The following is an 18,309-nucleotide window of genomic DNA, read 5'->3' as shown; positions in this document are numbered from 1 at the left end:
CAACATCTACATCGGATCAACGTTTACAGTTCACCAGCATGTAAGTGTGATCCTGAGTCGGAAGCTGATGTCAATCACATCTTATTTATGTGCCCCAAATTTGACCGTGAACGGTTGGTCTTTCTGAAGACATTGCTGAGTATGGACTACCATCTTCCTCAATCAGCTTCTCTTTTGTGTACTAAAGACGTCCGTCTATATATAGTGATAGTTAACTTCATCAAGAGTACTGGTTACGATCTGTAGGCCTTAACGGTGTACACAAATTATAAATATGTTTTGCTGATGAAGATATTTCAGAATTGGCGTGAATTGTAAGCGAAGACACTTTTAATTACTTTCCAATTCAATTCAATTCAATTTTTAAAACATTATGTACAAGACTGTAACACCTTTCACCCCAAAAATATATGAAACCCCGTACATATCACGACGTTCCGTTAAAACACAACGATATCGTATCAGCTTTCCGGATATCGCTGCAGTGGAATAAAATAAAACTTTTCATCTGGAGAGGCAATTGGGTTCAGATCCAAAGGCGGCCATTGAGGACGGAAGTGATCATATAGCTTGCGCGGAACTCATGACACACTAAATTGATGATTAACAGCTTTATTGGGCGGTGGTTAACCATTGTACCGTAACTTTAGAATATCGTGATTATATCACTCATCTGTTAATTCAAAATACCAAATACAAATATTGGAGCAAGCTCTGGTTCTGTAAGTGTGCTGCAGTATTTAGCGTCACTGGCTGTTGTGTGCTGGGTGCCAGTTCAAACCTGACCGCCAGCAATTATTATTTCGTATTTATCATTTCTGGAACGTTCTTGAGATATCATATGTTCGTAGTGTTTGTAGATCTGCATTATACGATGGTTGTACGAGTACTACATTTCTGGGATATTCATTGTCCGCGTTAACTTTCTCCGTCTAGGAGATCAGTTCAATTCTGAATGTATGTTGGTACGATAAATAAACGTGGTTTCATTGTTAAGTGCTGTATTTTATATGATGACATAGCTTCCAGATTTGGTCTTGAGTGCGGTTACAATGTGAGAATACAATTCAAGTTACATAAGTACATAAAACCGAGTCACTACAATGCAGTCATCTGACTTGATGACTGCGTTGTAGTGCCTCGGTTTTATGTGACTTAAATTGTATTCTCACATTGTAACCACATTCAATCCCAAATCCGAAAGCTATTTCATCATATAACAAGACTGTTTTATGAGGGCCGGCCCGGTGGCCGAGGGGTTCTTGGCGCTTCGATCCGGAACAGCACGACTGCTACGGTCGCAGGTTCGAATCCTGTCTCGGGCATGGATGTGTGTGATGTCCTTAGGTTAGTTAGGTTTAAGTAGTTCTGAGTACTAAGCCCCATAGTGCTCAGAGCCATTTTGTTTTATGAGTGTGAACGACACATTTTAAACAGAAAGCAACACACCGGAGAAACTCAAAAGAGAGAACAAGTAATCAAGAACACTTCAGGTCCTAATTATACTGAATAAAGAACACAGAGACTAAGAGCAGATAAAAATTTCGGATGCCAGCAGCCTAAAATTTTATAGGTGTATTAAAAGATGGGAACCAAGAAAATTGACTAGATAGGTAATGGAATTACATGAAACCCGCAGTAAAACTAAAATTGAAAGAGTAAAACAGATCGGTGCAAAAACAGAGAATTTGAAGGAACTTCTTGTGTCAGACAGAAGAAATTTTAGGCAAAAAATACGTAACTGGACAGTTGACTTGGCAGAGAAATGCAAGAACATCAGGACATCACGGTCTATCGAGCAGAAAAGAACGCTTTCTGAGAGTGTAATTAGCGGTGTGGACACAACAAAGGAAAAGCCGAACAGGTCTCTGGAAGTGGCCTTTGTTGCGTATCGTCAGGTCCAGCAGGTCCCAGAGGGGAATGATGATTCGCAGTAGCTCAGGCTAATCAATGGGGCATGTGCAAATGACTAGCCTGCAGTTATCATAATCTCGTAATTCTTACTATTTGAGGAGCAATAACAAAATGGATTACATAAAGGTACAAAAGAAACAAATCCGGATAAGTAGGAGTAGGACTCACACACACCAAGGCTTCCGTACAAACTTTATATTAGTTCATCCAGCCCAGGAATCGATATCGATACAGGCAACATACGTATTTATCCATTGCCGAGAAAAAAAGGGCCTCAACAGGGTAGACAGACAGACATAATTTTTTTTCGTACGATAGAAATACAGATTAATAATTTTCGGAGTCTGCCCTTTCCTTGTACTGTGAAACCTTGATTTTTAAGAAATATCTTGATTTCAGGTCAATGGGAAGTATCCTATAGATTTTGATAAATGACTTAACGAGTCACATTAATGGCTTTATCTTTTGATTTCATCGACTTAGAATTATCGATTTTTTATACCACCTAGGAACCTCAGCTCTTAATACGCGACGCCAATTTAAATACATCTACCCGTTCCTGAGTAAATGTTTTTTCAACAATTTGACAGACTGACGGAAGGACAGAAGCGTGATCCTGAAAGAGTTCCGTTTTTACCGGTTAAGGTACGGAATCCTAAAAAGAGTAAAATGTTTTTCCTGAAATTCGGACACAATCGGATTGTATCACGCTACGAAAATACGGATAATAAAGTAGTAAATAAAAGTTTCAGAGTTATCAGTAAAGGTAGCAGTAAATGGCTATCAAAATGTTCCTCTGTTTTTAGCGCATTTTATGGCAAAGCAACAGCGTGAGTCGTAATTCAGAATTTAAGGCAGCAATTTCGTTGCTGGAGCGAGGAGCGGCGCCACCTGCACGCAGCCACAAGCACAAGCGGCTGACCAGCAGGCGCGAGCGACGCCTTATCACTGACTGTGGTGCGACACGCGAGGCGGACCCGCTGTGGAAAAAACCGGGCTTACGTCGGACGGAGCACTGGCGGGAGAAAACGCTCAGCTTGGTGCCTATCCCTCGCGATCCGGCATGCAAGCGCTCACGCTCTCTGTCTCTCTCTCTCTGTCAAACACACACACACACACACACACACACACACACACACACACAGAGAGAGAGAGAGAGAGAGAGAGAGAGAGAGAAAGGGATTATGAGATCTATACAGGCACGCCATGCGCTTTTTCCAGGAGATGTCAATACCTTCTTCTTCTTCTTGTTTCGTACATGCCAACTGAGGGTCACGATATTCAACTGATGCGTAATGAGGTCGTTTTCATGTTTGCTCAGTATATGCTCATCCTCTGGCTGTGTCGTTCCTCCCTTTCTTTTCTCCAGAGCGCCGCTGGCTTCTGTTTCGATTGTTTCTCCCGGAACCTCACTCGCCGAAGCGTTCTCCTGACAGATCTCCGGTATTTCACGTCTCTTTCTATACCTCTCCATTTCCTGCAGATATTTTATCCCTTCCATCAACCATAGTAACTTAGTATTCCTCTTCTATCAGGACGCGAGAACTTACTCGTCAACCTACTGTGATGAATCCTGTAGACATGACCTCACAAGGCTTAGCCATGCCCGTTGTTTTTCCACAGTATTAGAACAGCTCATTTGGCCGTCCTTCATATTTGCTATTTTTCTTGACTGGTCGCTCTGCCTCCCTCATTATCTTTCTCTACTGACATTTTGGTTTGTCTGGGAGACCCTCCCTGTTCAGTACTTGAGACTCTGTAACATACAGAGCTTCAGGTCGGATGACACTCCAGTGGTGCTTACAAGGCAGTCTGCAAAAACGCTGTCCAAGACGTCGTTCTCAGGTCGGATGACACTCCAGTGGTGCTTACAAGGCAGTCTGCAAAAACGCTGTGCAAGACGTCGTTCTCATTTTTGCTCTTCACTGAATTTATATAACTTAAGTAAGTGAGTGGTAGTTTCTATGATCAACTATAGACCTTAGTAACTGTTCACAAACAGTCAGGACTGTACATGAATTTTACATTTACTAAATTCTAGCTTAAACATCAATTTCTATTGGTAAATGGTCAGCGTAAGGTGATTTCACTACTTTTATTGCTACGTAGTCTTACGTATTTGCATCATGTCACATATACTTGTAAAGTCATTGAGCTGAGTGATCTACAAAATTCTTTGTACTTCGCATTGAACTTTGTCTCCATAAGCAATGCCCTCTATTTTTTTATGTGATGGAGTTCCTCTTGTGGTCACAATTAACTGTACAACAAATGTGACTGATTATGTACTAATCTTGTGGCTACCTTGTTATCTTTGAAACCACCTCTGATTTCCCAACCCATCCTCCAACTTCTATCCCCCCCCCCCCCCCGACTTGTCCCGACTCCCTCCTTCGTTCTTATTCCTTAATGTTATCATTTTTTACTTCACCCTTTCCCATCCCCCATGCCCATCCTCAATTTACCGCACTCCCAATTTACCCCAGCCCTCCCTCATTTCCCCACTTTAATTTTTTGTATCTCCACCCCTATTACGACGATTTGCTCTTATCTTATTTCGCTTTATTCCCTGTACACATGAAAAATGATATATATGAAAACGGATTCTGTGCTTAATGCACACCCGCTGTATTACATGCAACTTTTATTGCTAATCAATGAATCTTATGTAATTCAAAGATATTCATAATGCTGTCCACGACGAACTACATATAGTAGTTGAGATTTGCAATGAGGCTAGGCTCTAGACATTTTAAATAAACTCCCCAGATTTTTGTCTGCAATACGATATTACACCCACATACGTCATATGAAGAACTATATATATGTTAAAGAACAATATAAAGAACTTTTACTCATTTCATATCAGCATGGTTTGCATTTACAACTTGTCACATGCTTTTGTACATACGTTTAACTGATATATAAATGCTGAATTTTGTCAGCATAAGCAATGCCACATACCGGTTTGTGATGTAGCTCTGCCTAGTACTTCTTCCCATAAGAAGTACCATTTGTCGGTTTGTGTTTTAATTCGACTCAGTTCTTCTAGTATTCAGTTACTTCTAAGAAACATGTAACAGACAAATAATTTGTCTGATGGTTCCTACATTTACTTCTTTAAATTTTTAAAATTTCTGTATGTAAGCTGTAGGTAATTGGCAATCATTACGCTGCCGCCCTGTTGTAACCGTCTTGAATTAAGCCCACCTAGCATCACGATCAGTTTGCACTTAGCTGCGTTTCACAGCAGATGCCGAGGCACAACGTGCCCAGATGTCAACATGTAAACAGTTTCTTAGTATGACTTTTTTTACTATCAAAATTTGCTAGCTTTTGTCCATGAACTTGAGCAGATTCATTGTGATATTAATTTAATCACTACTTATTTATGATACCGAGTCACACTATTTTTAGCCTTTGGAAATAATGTAAAATCGAAAAGTATAAGGCAGTTTTCATCCGATAAAAAGTGTGGATTAGACAAGCGAATTATCCAGGCTGATTCATTTTCGTGTTACGGACGATAAACTTTTTGTTAATGCTGCTCTTGAACAGCAGGTATGCCAATTCTAGCTTGTTTACTCCTATTGATATTGCTATTCTGTGGGTTCCAGTCACTCTCCCTGGTAGTTAAACCTACCGATCTTCTGTATTTATTCTAGTTCCAGGTGAAGTGTGGAAGGTGAATCACTATTGTTCATGATGCATTGTGTTTTAGCAAGTGACATACTGAGCTCTATCTTTCCTGCTTATCGCAAGACACCACTGAACTGATTCACTGATGTTTACACAGAAGTGCCCGGTCGTCGGCAGATGCCAGGTAATTTATGTCAAGCCAACTGTGGTTTTGCCCCAGACAGGTAGAATTTGGAAGTCCCTGTTTAGCTAATTCGTTTCACCATGATTTTATTACACACAGCACAATTAAAGAGGCAAGTCCATCTTCCAGTTTTACTTCTCTCTTGATTTCAAAACTTTTTGTAATTGTTGCTCTGAGTGTTAATCTTGTTGGTCTTCTGGTCTAGTCCTAGTTGCTGCAGGATCTTCTTGAGAATGCTACTATTTATTTAGCTTATGGCACAAATGGTATTACAAGATATTTAAAAACCACATCTAACATTTAAATTTTATATGCTTAGACTAGTTGCAGTTATCCGCACAAGGCACATGGATGTTGCAACGAAGGCTCCACTGAATTACCGTGTTGTGCTCGCACCTCAAATTCTTCGACAAGGAAACAGACGGACTGTCTTAGAACTCCACAGACGCACTCCGTTGTTGGATGTTTTCGCCAGTTGTGTATATTTTCTCCACATGTACCGTGCCCCATGCGAATCCAGTTTAAACCTTTACATGTATCGAGAATGTATCTTGAAAAGAGATTATAAGATGAAATAAACAGATGTACAACAAAGATAATGGAATGTAATCGAATTAAATCAGACGACGTTGGACTGATTAAATTAGGAAATGTGACACTAAAGGCAGGCGATGAGTTTTGATATTAAACAAAATAGCTGATGATGGAATTAGAGACGATATAAACACCATATTGGGAATAGCGTGAAAAGAAACTTTTCAGCAATAATGCTCAGCGTAACTTTTCAGCCATATAAAAGTACAACTTTTCAACTATAATACTCATTGCAGCTTTTATGCTTTTGTTAACTTTTGAAACGGAAGTTTTACTTTTGCATTTCAGTGAAACCTTCAGATTTTAACCCAACTGTGTATTTTATGTATATAACTCTGTGTTTAAAGTACCTTCGTGAATACTTACGTACATGAAGTGCAATTATTATGCACAAGCGGCAGTCATTCCACCACATGTGAATATTAGGTTGCTTCATCAACTTTGTGTGTAATCTTAGTATTTAGATTTCCAATGAAAAACACCGATCCACTGACCTAAATTGTACCAGAATGTACTTTAAACCAGTTATTGTTTCACTGAATGTAATCTGAACTGATAATTGCTGTTCCCAAGACACAAGACAATGTTTAATTCTGGCCCTGATAATCGCTTGGCTTATCTGTGCGACAACGGCTAAACCGGCACTTGCAGTGCAGTCGTTTCTCTGGAATACGCTCAAATAAATCAAGCTAATTGCTATGATTTAAAACTTTTAAATAACTAGTGGAATGTGGACGCTCAGTATCGAATAATTTGAAAACTTGGTTCAGTCATATATTAACCAGCTATATTAAAGTAGTTGTAACAAGCGTGCATCATTGATAATGGTTACTGTAACGTGAAAAGCAAACAAAAAGCTCTTGAAATTAATTCTTCAGGAAAAGCGTATTACATTCACGAATTTAACTCTTTAAACAAAATTTACATTCAGTATTTCAAAATAAAAAGTGCTAAAGATCGATTTCTTTCTTTCTTGAGAATATGCCTATTCTCCACTACATGAAGCAACAATGCAAATAGACAAACAATGACAGTTATAAAATTTAGAACCCAATAATTGACAGTGTTCCTCAAACTCAACATCCCATTTTGTACAAAGCTAGCGCATGCGGCATATAACTCCTATAATGTACACTAATCTCCAGCAATAGCATTCCGAACTCAGACCTCCACGCCCACATCACTGAGCGCTCGATACCGAAGTTTCTTACGCGGACTGACTGCTTGACAACAACATAAACTTTGGAATCTAGGGGGTCTGCTTTATACATGTACGTAGAAAAAGTGTTCACTGTGGCAAACATCTCAAAAAACTTCCACTCCTCATACTGTAACAATCTTTCAAAATGACGACAGATCATTATTCCGCTCCATTTTGGGCTGATGCAGCAAAAGAGGTTTGATGTTCCAAACATAGAAAACCGTTTCTTTTGCAAATGTTTTGTTGATAATGACGCGTTTCGCTCAGTTTCATCTATTGATTATGTGCAATAAGTAACAATCATCTTGTTACGCAACTGTTTATTTCCGATCAATAGGATAGCGAAGCTAAAGTTGAGAAGTGAAGCTATTCATTATTCGTGAATAGCGAAGATCACGTTGTGCGAATTTTCGGCACGATTGTGTTCCAGCCGCGAGTGTGGAAGGCCGACATTGGCCTCGCCAGAGATGCTGGGGCGCCTGTTGGCCGGTTTGTGGCCCTCTGGCGATGAGGAGAGGAGGGTTGGAGAGTACCGAGCGAGAAGGGCAGAACGGCAGAGTGTTGGGGGCCGGATGGTCCGAATTTTATATTAATAATTCTGTCACTCTGTGGTAATGAAATGATGGTGAAACCGAGACGCTTGGGAATTCACCGCTGCTGTGGAAAGATAAGCCGTGAGCTCTGCAATTGTATGGATGCAATTTACGGCGAGCTGTGGTCGATGTCGTTTGTGGGTGTTAGGCCACGGCAGATAAACAATGCAGCGTGGACCCAACCTGAACACGCTCTGCTGTAGCATGTTCGCCCACAATAAGGATGTCATGACATATTGGAGAAGAAAGGAGTGGAATACGGTACGTGTAATAAACCTTCAGCGACTTCTGCGGTGTTAGTTTACTTAACTGTGTGGAGATTGAGCAGTAACTGTGACTTTTCAACAAAATTTACGATTGTGTAAAAGTGTTGCCAATGCCGTATGGGTATCAATTTATTATATTTCTTATTTGTGAACATAATTTTCTGTTATCAGGCTTATTCATTGAACATATTTGAAATTGTCCGTTCTGCGCTGTAGTTCAGCGGGTTATAAATACTGGAATTTGGCAAATATGCTAACTGCGAGTTTTGGATATGTTTTTATATCTGCGTGTTAAATGAAAGTGAATTCTGAAGTTTCTAAGGTACCTTTCTACCAATACAATTTTCTAAGTTTTTATTTAGAAGTAATGTTTGCTACGTTACTGGTTGAGAATTTATTACCCGATTAATCAAAGGAACAGTTATTTAACCAGCCTTTGTATGAAGTGATTTAAGACTTGTTTTTCAATGAACTACTATTAATAAATTATGTAAATCAGTAATATGGTGTAAGCAGTTATTGAAGGCTCTCGTCTACATTAGACAATCAACCATGGCCGTTTGGAAGCGGGCATTAATGTAACATTAGGGGACTAGGGTCTATTTGTCAAGTTCTGGCAACGCTAATCCTGTTATGCTTCAAATGGCTCTAAGCACTATGGAACTTAACATCTGAGGTCATCAGTCCGCTAGACTTAGAACTTAAACCTAACTAACCTAAGGACATCACACACTTCCATGCCCGAGGCAGGATTCGAACCTGCGACCGTAGCAGCAGCGCGGTTCCTGACTGAAGTGTCTAGAAACGCTCGGCTGCAGAGGTCGCCTTCGTTGTTCTGCTTGAAGCGTCTAGTCACCCCTAAATCAAATATTAATTCCGCACAACGTTAGTCATATTTAAAACCATTGATATGATCGCATTAAGGCGGAAAACCGCATCCGTCAAATATAGATATAAAGGACCTGAAATGGCAAGTGGAAACCTCTATGATAACGGCGTAAAATTGCAATATTAATAACAAATTAATATTAACGCTTGGCGATAACCAATTAGCAAACAATGGTAACTGTTTGTGACACAATGAAAGGTGTCCGACGGGTCCGCCGTTCAGTTTCGCCACATATTGGATTAATCCGGAACACTTTTTCCTTTCGCAGTCTTAATTGTCTATTAGCTAATAACTTTCTCTTTTGTGTGACATGAAATTAAGTGTAGGAAACATATAACCATTGACGACAAAGAGACAAACAAGATAGTACAGACTACTTCAGTACATAAGTCCCAGCATTTTTTTTCTCTCAAATCTTGCTAGAGTTTCACACAGCGTGCTTTCCTTTCTGCGAAAGAATCTACTGCATTGATTCATCAAAGATAGCAAACGTTTTGCTACATGAAAAATCAAAATGTCGTGGTCTATTACTGTATAATCTTGAAACTTATTTATTTAAATTTTTACTTAAAGTGAAATAACTGAGATGGTGAAACTTCTACTTCTTTACTTAAATTACTTAATGGAACTGAACCTTCTAAAACTGATGAGTGAAACTGAACGTATTGACTTTATCATTTCAACACTCAACTATAGAATTTTCCCTGACAAATACAGCTCAAACTTATTCTATTCATTTATGACCGAATATATACAAACGCAATGCAATCTCACTATTAATTAACACAAAAAAATGGCGCTGAGTTAGAAGAAATCCTGACAATAACCCATTCGTTTCGTAAGTCACTTACCTCACAAAAAATCTCCATGACAGGAACTACAGCAAGCATACAGCCAGCTAAATAAAATTGGTCTAACTACTGTAGGCTGGCTCTAACTACTAACAGGCAAGTGGTTAGCAAAGGAAAGATTTTGTTGCAGAGCAAACAATGTATTTAGCAGATATTACCTTAATCATCCGACATCCAAAAATTATATAATCGTCCGTGACATCCAGTTCCAGAAATTATATAATCGTCAATAATACCATTACCCACATTTTACAATCCATGTCCGTGACGGACAAACGCCCAGAGCGTCCGACCGCGCTAAAACTGCTTCTAACCTCCATCACGGCCAACTACCTAACTTGTAACTGCGAGTCCGACTAGCCACAGAGTCTCTTACAGAGGGCACACAGCGCTGTCAGTGATATTAATGCAGTCAAATGCGCTGCCAACATACAAGCATATAAACAGGGTGCTTACAAACTGTTAATACGAATACTACCGAAGACTGGTATGATTTCTCGAATTCATTGCGTCTATTTTGCCACTGTCTGCTAGATGAAACGGAATAAGCCATTCTAATATTGTAGCGATTGCAGCACACGCAAAATAAGCGAGACTGTGTTGGCACAAATGGTCATTTTTGCCTACCTCACTTACGTAAATAACACGACAAAAATAATTCACAAAGTAGCGATGTCAAATGCCTATTAGGCCTACTAAAGGCAAAAAATTTTATATTAGGAAATAGCTTTACATTTCATTCTTGTGCTCCAGTTTCTGAAGCATGAGATCGAAAAGTAGTGGTAGTATGAAATTTTTACGTAAATTTGGAATGGTCATATTCTTCCATATAGTTTGTGTGATGTCCCTGCTTCTTGTCCTACCCCCTTGGAAAAAAAAAAAAACAATCTTATCGTCACTAATTCTGTAACTATTCCTCCTAGTATCAACGGTTTAGCCATCCCGCGTTTGTTCTCCAGTTGGGCGTTAAGTATTTGTACAACGCGTTTTCTGCCCTATTCCGAGAATAAAATTAAGTGGCTTCTAACCGGGGACTGTGCAACTGGCTCTTAGTAGTGCAACGATCTGACAGAAATACTCTTACAGAATGTCATTTTGTTGGACACACCGAGAAGATAATATACAATCTTTCTTACCTGTAATTCCCATTAGTCGTTTATTTCCACTCTGCTGTCCGCTGCTAGTGGTCTTGGGGTAGCGTTTCTCGCTTCTCGCGCACTGGGTCCCGGGTTCCATTCCCGGCGGGTCAGGGATTTTTCTGCCGCGAGATGAATGGGTGTTGTGTGATGTACTTAGGTTAGTTAGGTTTAAGTAGTTCTAGGGGACTGTTGACCATAGATGTTAAGTCCCATAGTGCTCAGAGCCATTTGAACCATTTGCACTTCCATCAGATGGTGGAACAACGTGCCCCCATCATCATTTCATCCATTCGTAAGTCACCGTAGTGGCGTTAAAGAACTTGTGGAGTGGCTGCCGAACCGCCCCGCTAGGGGTCTCCCGGCCACCAATGCCATACGCTCATTATTATCCACTCTGGTAGTCTGAATATGTTGATTTCTCTAATAATTATAACAAGGCTGATGATTCGCACACTCAATCAATCACATAAACAAACAACGATTGGTAGTCACCCGATCAGATTTATTCAGCTCACCTCGAATAGCCCCGTCTCTTTTTATTTGCGGCGAACCTTTTTTACTTCTAGATGCAACGGGGATTCTCCTGGCAGAGACATCACTTACACTAAGCACGCATTCAAAAACCAACTTATGATTCAGTCAGCAATCGACTTAAAATGTATTACAAAATGTTCAAAAACCAACAAGGGTGCGTTTCAAATTCATATGAACAATCGACAGACCTACGTGAGCGTTAGATGCTGGTATCTTTGTGAAACAAGATATTTTACTTCAAGAATGTGTATTTGGCGCCCCCTGAAATTGCCGCCCTGGACAGATACCCAGGTTTGCCGCGCCTCCCCTCTCTCTCCCTCTCCTCCTGGCCTGGTCCGCTGTTACCGTTCTCGGCTGCGTGGCAGTAACGTTCCCAGCCGGAAACTTCCCGTGTAACGTCTGCGGCATCGTCTGGCGCCGGTGGCGAGTCGTTAAGGCGAGCTGCCGCAGCGCGAGTTTGCGTCGGAACACCGTTATTGGCGGCTCTCGGATGTCTTGAGAGCGGAGCGAGGCGGCGTGGTACAGACGCCAGCGGCAGCTTCGGGCGCTGTTTGCCGAGTCAACAGCGGCACGGCCGCCAGCACCACTCAGCGCCAGCTGCCTGGCTGCTCTGCTCTGCTCCGCGATGAATGCAAGCACGCAGCCAGAGACACCCGCTGCAGGGGCACTCGAGGTGGAGGCTGCTGCACCGACCGACACTAACGGATAAATTCTTCGCGGTAGATGCTAGAGAGCCTTTACTCACGGACAGAATTTAGCTCACTAAGCGGCCGCCATGAAAACAGACACCTCAAGGTCATCCCACCATCGTACAGAAGTGGCAGTGGTAACTTCACATGTCAATAAAAATTTCGTAATAAAAATTTTAGATATCTCTAGTTTTAGTGTTGATTATGATGGGGTACTTTCGGAAAAAGAATTCTTGCCAGATACATAGAAAAAATCGAAACGAATGTCACAAGATATTTTGAAGAAAAGTAACTTATTACTTCAGCCCGTGAAAAAAGCGAAACCATTGATGTATTTAGACTGAAAAGAAAAACGTGAACATTTTCAGAGCCAGGCGCTGCATAAGATGAGATACGTAAAAGTGTTACGAGGTAAAAAATTACAGTACTGTAAGAGTATGAAATTGATCCGCCTATCCAACGAAAAATGTCGTCGCTCATAAATTTGCGTTTCTTGGGACCTTGTAGAAACTTCCAGCGAGAAAACTATGAAATTGTGAGACCTCTTTATCGTACAGTGTCACCTACGAACCAATTTTATCTACGAGAGACTCGTAGTATTTCTACGCAGCCCCTAGTATTTTAGTTCCGACGGCTCGTCTTAATTATGAGCTAGAATATTCTCTGCCTCCCGTATATTTATTATTTGCAGCTCTTACTAACATTTCGTCACTGCACCCATCACCAAAATCGCCGATATACGCTACACGACAGTAACTGAAAGTGCTTTTAGGCCAACAGTTATGTCGTAGTCAACCAAAACGTATTTGTATCATTTTGTGAAACCCAAGTTTTATCATATTACAAGACTCTTGTCCTCAGCACGCAATAAGTGCATTGTACATGAAACTTCGTTTCAGAACAATGACAGTCTCCGTTTCGAGACTCGTTTCACCCTTTTGCGGCATTCAACAAATTGTGTGAAAGTATTTGCATACGTAATAATTTCGCAACCGAGACTGTGTTTGTTATGATTCGCTTTTAAACTAGTTGCTGTAACAACCTGCCACAATGGAATGGGAAAATTTTTACAAAACTTCGTTCTTGATACTGCAGTGTCTCTGCATACCATTAAAATTTTTCGTCCGTCAATACACCACATGAATCAAAAAGCAATGACCAGAGAAGGTAGAGCCAGAAAAATTAATTTTATCAAGGAGAAAACCTCATATTTTTCTATCCATCGGGTACTCTATCATAGTATAGGGGTATGGCTGTATGTACTAAAGCCGTGGCTGAAATCGACAACTTCGATAGATTTCCGTTCTCTTTTCTGCCCCTTTCTTGGAGAATCGAAACATGTTATCACATGTAGAGATTTACCACAAGTTCGTGTCATTTTATGAACTTGCACACAGTTTTTATTATTCTCAGGTTCTTCACTGTTGGCCGGATCAGAAAACCAAATATCTTTATTACGTTTAACAGGACTGCTTTGGTTTGTTTTCAGCTGTCTTGTCGTTTAATCATCAGCCTTGTTATAATTATTAGAGAAATCCACAGATTCAGACTACCAGAGTGGATAATAATGAGCGCTAAACTGCCACACACACACACATTAGGGCACTGCACCGCGGAAGGCAGGAATTACACGTGAACGCACGATATCGCACGGAAACACTGAACATTCAGCTGGTGCCGACCAGCTGCAGTGTTCACAGTGCATACAGTATGATGCAGGCAAATCACAGCACTCATCACCTGATGTGTTCTAACTGTTCGGTGTCGTGTAAGCTATTAAGACCAGTGTCGGTAAGGTGTGGAGTCGTGACATTAATGTCCCATATTTAAGAAATTTAATACTGGATTTTTCCTTTTACAGCTGTCTCCATCGTATTCACAAAAAATGAGCGTCTGCGGACTGCAGGCACAAGGCGTCGCCCTGAAATGTCTGATTTAGAGACGGTCTCTTTCTAGCAGAATTCTCTCTCAACAGCGCGAACAGTCAACACAACGCCGTATAGAGGCGAGAGTGTCATAGCGTAGGGTTTTTAGGTTTCTAGTTTTAACGATTCATTGATGGTATCCAGAGACACACAACGCGATGGCCATCTTCGCTCCTTACTCAGGACTGTAAACCATGAAACAATAACTCAGGGAGGCAGTTCTGTTCTCTAGCGGAGCGGAACGACAGGTACATATTCGTCTACATCTACAGTTACACTACGCATGCCTTATTATGGCTTGTGGCCACTACATTTCCCCCCCGTCGATGACCCATGTGAATGGGAATAATTTCTGTATGACCTCTAATTTCTCGGATTTTCTCGTCGTGGTCATTTTGCGAGCAATGTTTGGAAGGAAGCAGCATGTTATTTGACTCTTCCCGGGACGGACTTTCTCTACATGTGAATAGTAAACTTCTCCACGATGCGCAATGACCCTCTTGTAGTGTCTTCCACGGGAGTTTATTGATATGTCTGTAACGCTTTCGCGCCGAGTAAGCGATCCCGTCACGAAACACGCCACATTATGTTGTATCATCTTTATATCGTGTGTTAATTCAGCCAGGTAAGAATCTCACAGACTTTTAAGCAATGCTCAAGAATCGGCCGAGGAAGTGTTTCTTGGAGGAATCACATTTCCTGAACGTTCTTCCAAAAATCTTAGCCAGACCGCAAATCTTCCTGCAGTTTGTTTTATACGATCATTCCGTTTCTCGCAAGTAGTGGAGTGGTCCAGCAGTAGATTTCCTCGCCTGTTTCTCCACAATGCGTCACGTTTATTTTGGTGCACCGTCAAATAACAGTCGCTGCAACAGTCATGAATTTCAGACCTCTTTAGGGCTCCTGCAACTCGCTACAATATTCTGGTGTTGCTGTCTTCTTACAGACAAACACATAGTCTCCATACAGCTCCACAAAGCTTTAAACGTTACCCGATAGATCACTTATGAGACTCGTCTACCGGAGGTTCGGAACAAACTTAATTATGTATATACGAGGGTCTTTCCAAAAGTGCTATTTTTATTCACAGAAACTCCAGGAGATACATAAATCACAATAGCACTGTTCAATAGAGCAATATTTCAGCTACAGACTGTCATCATTCCTCAGTCATCATCATTCGTTATGCACTTTTGCCAACGATGAACGTGCATGCCGCACTCGTAAAAATCAAAACCAACTGAGTCTAACATTTTCTTACAGCTTTGACAACAGCATACGAGTGCTGATAGCATTCGTCACGTAGTCCATCTTGTAGAGGCCCAAAGAGATTGAAGCCTGAAGGCGCTAAATCGAGAATGTGAGGCGGATGTGGTAAGACAGTCCTTCCGAATTTTGCAATGAGTTGCGTGGTCGCTTAGCTGGTGTGGGGCCTGGCTTTACCGTGTTGCAGGTAAAAGTTGGTCTTCTTCTCTGGCCTTACCCTGGAAATTAGGTATTTTAGCGTAGATAGCACGCTCAACTGATAGTTTCGCCAAGTTACAGGAGATGCAAAAGAAACATTCCCTGGCTATCCCAGAGGACTGTGCACATCACTTTGCCTGCTGACGGCTGGATCACGGATTTCTTCTTTGACGTACGTCGCCATTCCATGGGCTGTGTTTTGGAAACCGGCTCATAGTGGTGACACCACGTCTCATCTCCGGTGACGAAGCTATTCAGAAGATTGTCACGTTCAGCTTCCAGCATATTCTGGCGAATTTAAATTCTACGAGTTTTTGCTCTTCGGTAAGCACCTGCGGGAACCATCTCGCACAGACTTTGCGATAAGCGAGATATTCCAAAATTGCTTACGAGGCATTGCAGCCGACATTCAGCCTTGCACACAATTCTCTGGTAGTTATCCGCCGATAAGCACGGATCAGTTGGTCAGGACGCTCTTCACTGCGAGGGACGACACCGGTGCAGGGTAGACTGGGCCGTTGCTTGTCATGCGCACGCTTTTCACCACCTTCATAATGCCGTACCCATCGCCTCACATTGCTCACGTCTATTGTACCTTTTCCATAAACCTTCAGCAAGCGTCCATGGACGTCAGCCGGCGCAATCTCTTCAGCAGTGAGGAATTCAATCACACATCGTTGTTTTATACGGGCGTCCATATCAGCCTCCATTTTGGAACACTCCTCTGCTGGCGTCAACTACCGCAGAACAACGAAACGGAAGGAGCGTCAGCACTACACCAACGACGTCTGGCGCGCACATCCAAAATCACCAGAGAAAAATGAGAGACAATACTATCGGAAGGACCCTCGTAGATGGTTTATCTATCACAGGAAACGAGAATTTATACAATTTTTGGCTGTTATCCATATCGATACTGACAAGAGATCGGTTCCGGGCATTCCAAAACGTTCGATATAAACTATAAGATAATTTATGCGTTTTTTCCATTACCTGTACTCTCAAACCGTGCTTCTTGCCACATTTCATGGTTCTTTGTCAACATGAAGTACCTTACTGGTTCGGACGTGTGAGTATCTAAATATGTGACATAAATGGTATTCACGTAGACGTTTAAACTTTTACACTGCCAAGGACAATAGTCATTAGTATGTGACAGAAATTTGACCTTTACGCCTCCACCTGTTCCCCAGAAAAAGGGTTCTAAGCAGCCGGAAAGAGACGCAAAAACAAAGTTAACCCATAAAGGGTTTAATTTTTACCGACTGAGGTAGGGAACTCTAAAAAGTAAGTAAATTGTTCATTATCTGAAAAGTAGTCGCCATAGATGCAATACATTTATCGCACTGAGAGACAAGACGCTTAATACCTTGATGGAAAAATGTTTGTCGTTGCCTACGGAACCGTGATTGTACCCAGGCGTGCACCTCTTCGTCCGGAACAAATATACAGCTACAAACATCTTTCTTCAGCGCTCTACAAATATGGAAATCACGTGGGGAGAGATCGCGACTGGATGGAGAACGAAACTACTGCGGCGTAGTCTAAACAATCGTGGCACCGTTGGCAACACGTGGGCCAACCGTGCGTAAGCATGCTTCACTCAATTTCACTGCGATGTCAAAGTTACGGAAACGGGAATCTGAGGGAGCCTCCGGTCGATGTTGTTCACGGGTATAAAGTAGCAAATGTGCAAGTAGCTTCAGATTTACCTCGATGCTATAAGAACGTTAAAGACCACGAAATAATCAATGGCCGAAGAAATAAATCTCATGAGGATGTTCCAGAAAGATGGTGTTGTGTTTAGGCAAGTCCTAAGCTGGGAAATGGTAGTGGCGTGCGCGGACTGCTGCAACGGATAAGGGAACACCCAATCAACTCTCAGTAATAACTCACGTAACGTACAGCTCACCAATTTCGGGAATAATCATTATTCTTGTTCGATCACACATTTTTACGATAATAACTCAAAAGAGCCGTAACCGTGAAACACCTGTGTATATACATCCGTAATGATGTAAAATGAAACAACTTCGGAAAACTTTACAGGGGAGGTGCACTCCACTTTGCGGTTCATTTGAAGGACATCAAGGACATGTAATTCATTCACTAAGGCCGTACCTAATAAACTACTTGATTCACGGGTTCTCGAAATTTGCTTATCACACAGGGACACTTGGTTAGGTATGATTGATAGATGAGACATGGAAGAGCCAAAGAGAAACGGCAACTTTTGTCACGGCTTCGCTTACGTCGTTCTCACATTCATGGCGAATCACTCCAGATTTCACGTTCCTCGTGGTTGGGAGCGAGCGGTACGGCACAAGGATCGCGCTTTTTGACTTATCTGGAAGATTTTAAGACATTAAGATCAAAACATCGTGACATATCCGCACTTGTTTTACTTGTTAGTAGTAGTATCTGCCC

The sequence above is a fragment of the Schistocerca gregaria genome, chromosome 3 (genome assembly GCF_023897955.1).
Source record: "Schistocerca gregaria isolate iqSchGreg1 chromosome 3, iqSchGreg1.2, whole genome shotgun sequence".
Classification (NCBI taxonomy): domain Eukaryota; kingdom Metazoa; phylum Arthropoda; class Insecta; order Orthoptera; family Acrididae; genus Schistocerca; species Schistocerca gregaria.
Note: the sequence above shows the minus strand (reverse complement) of the source record.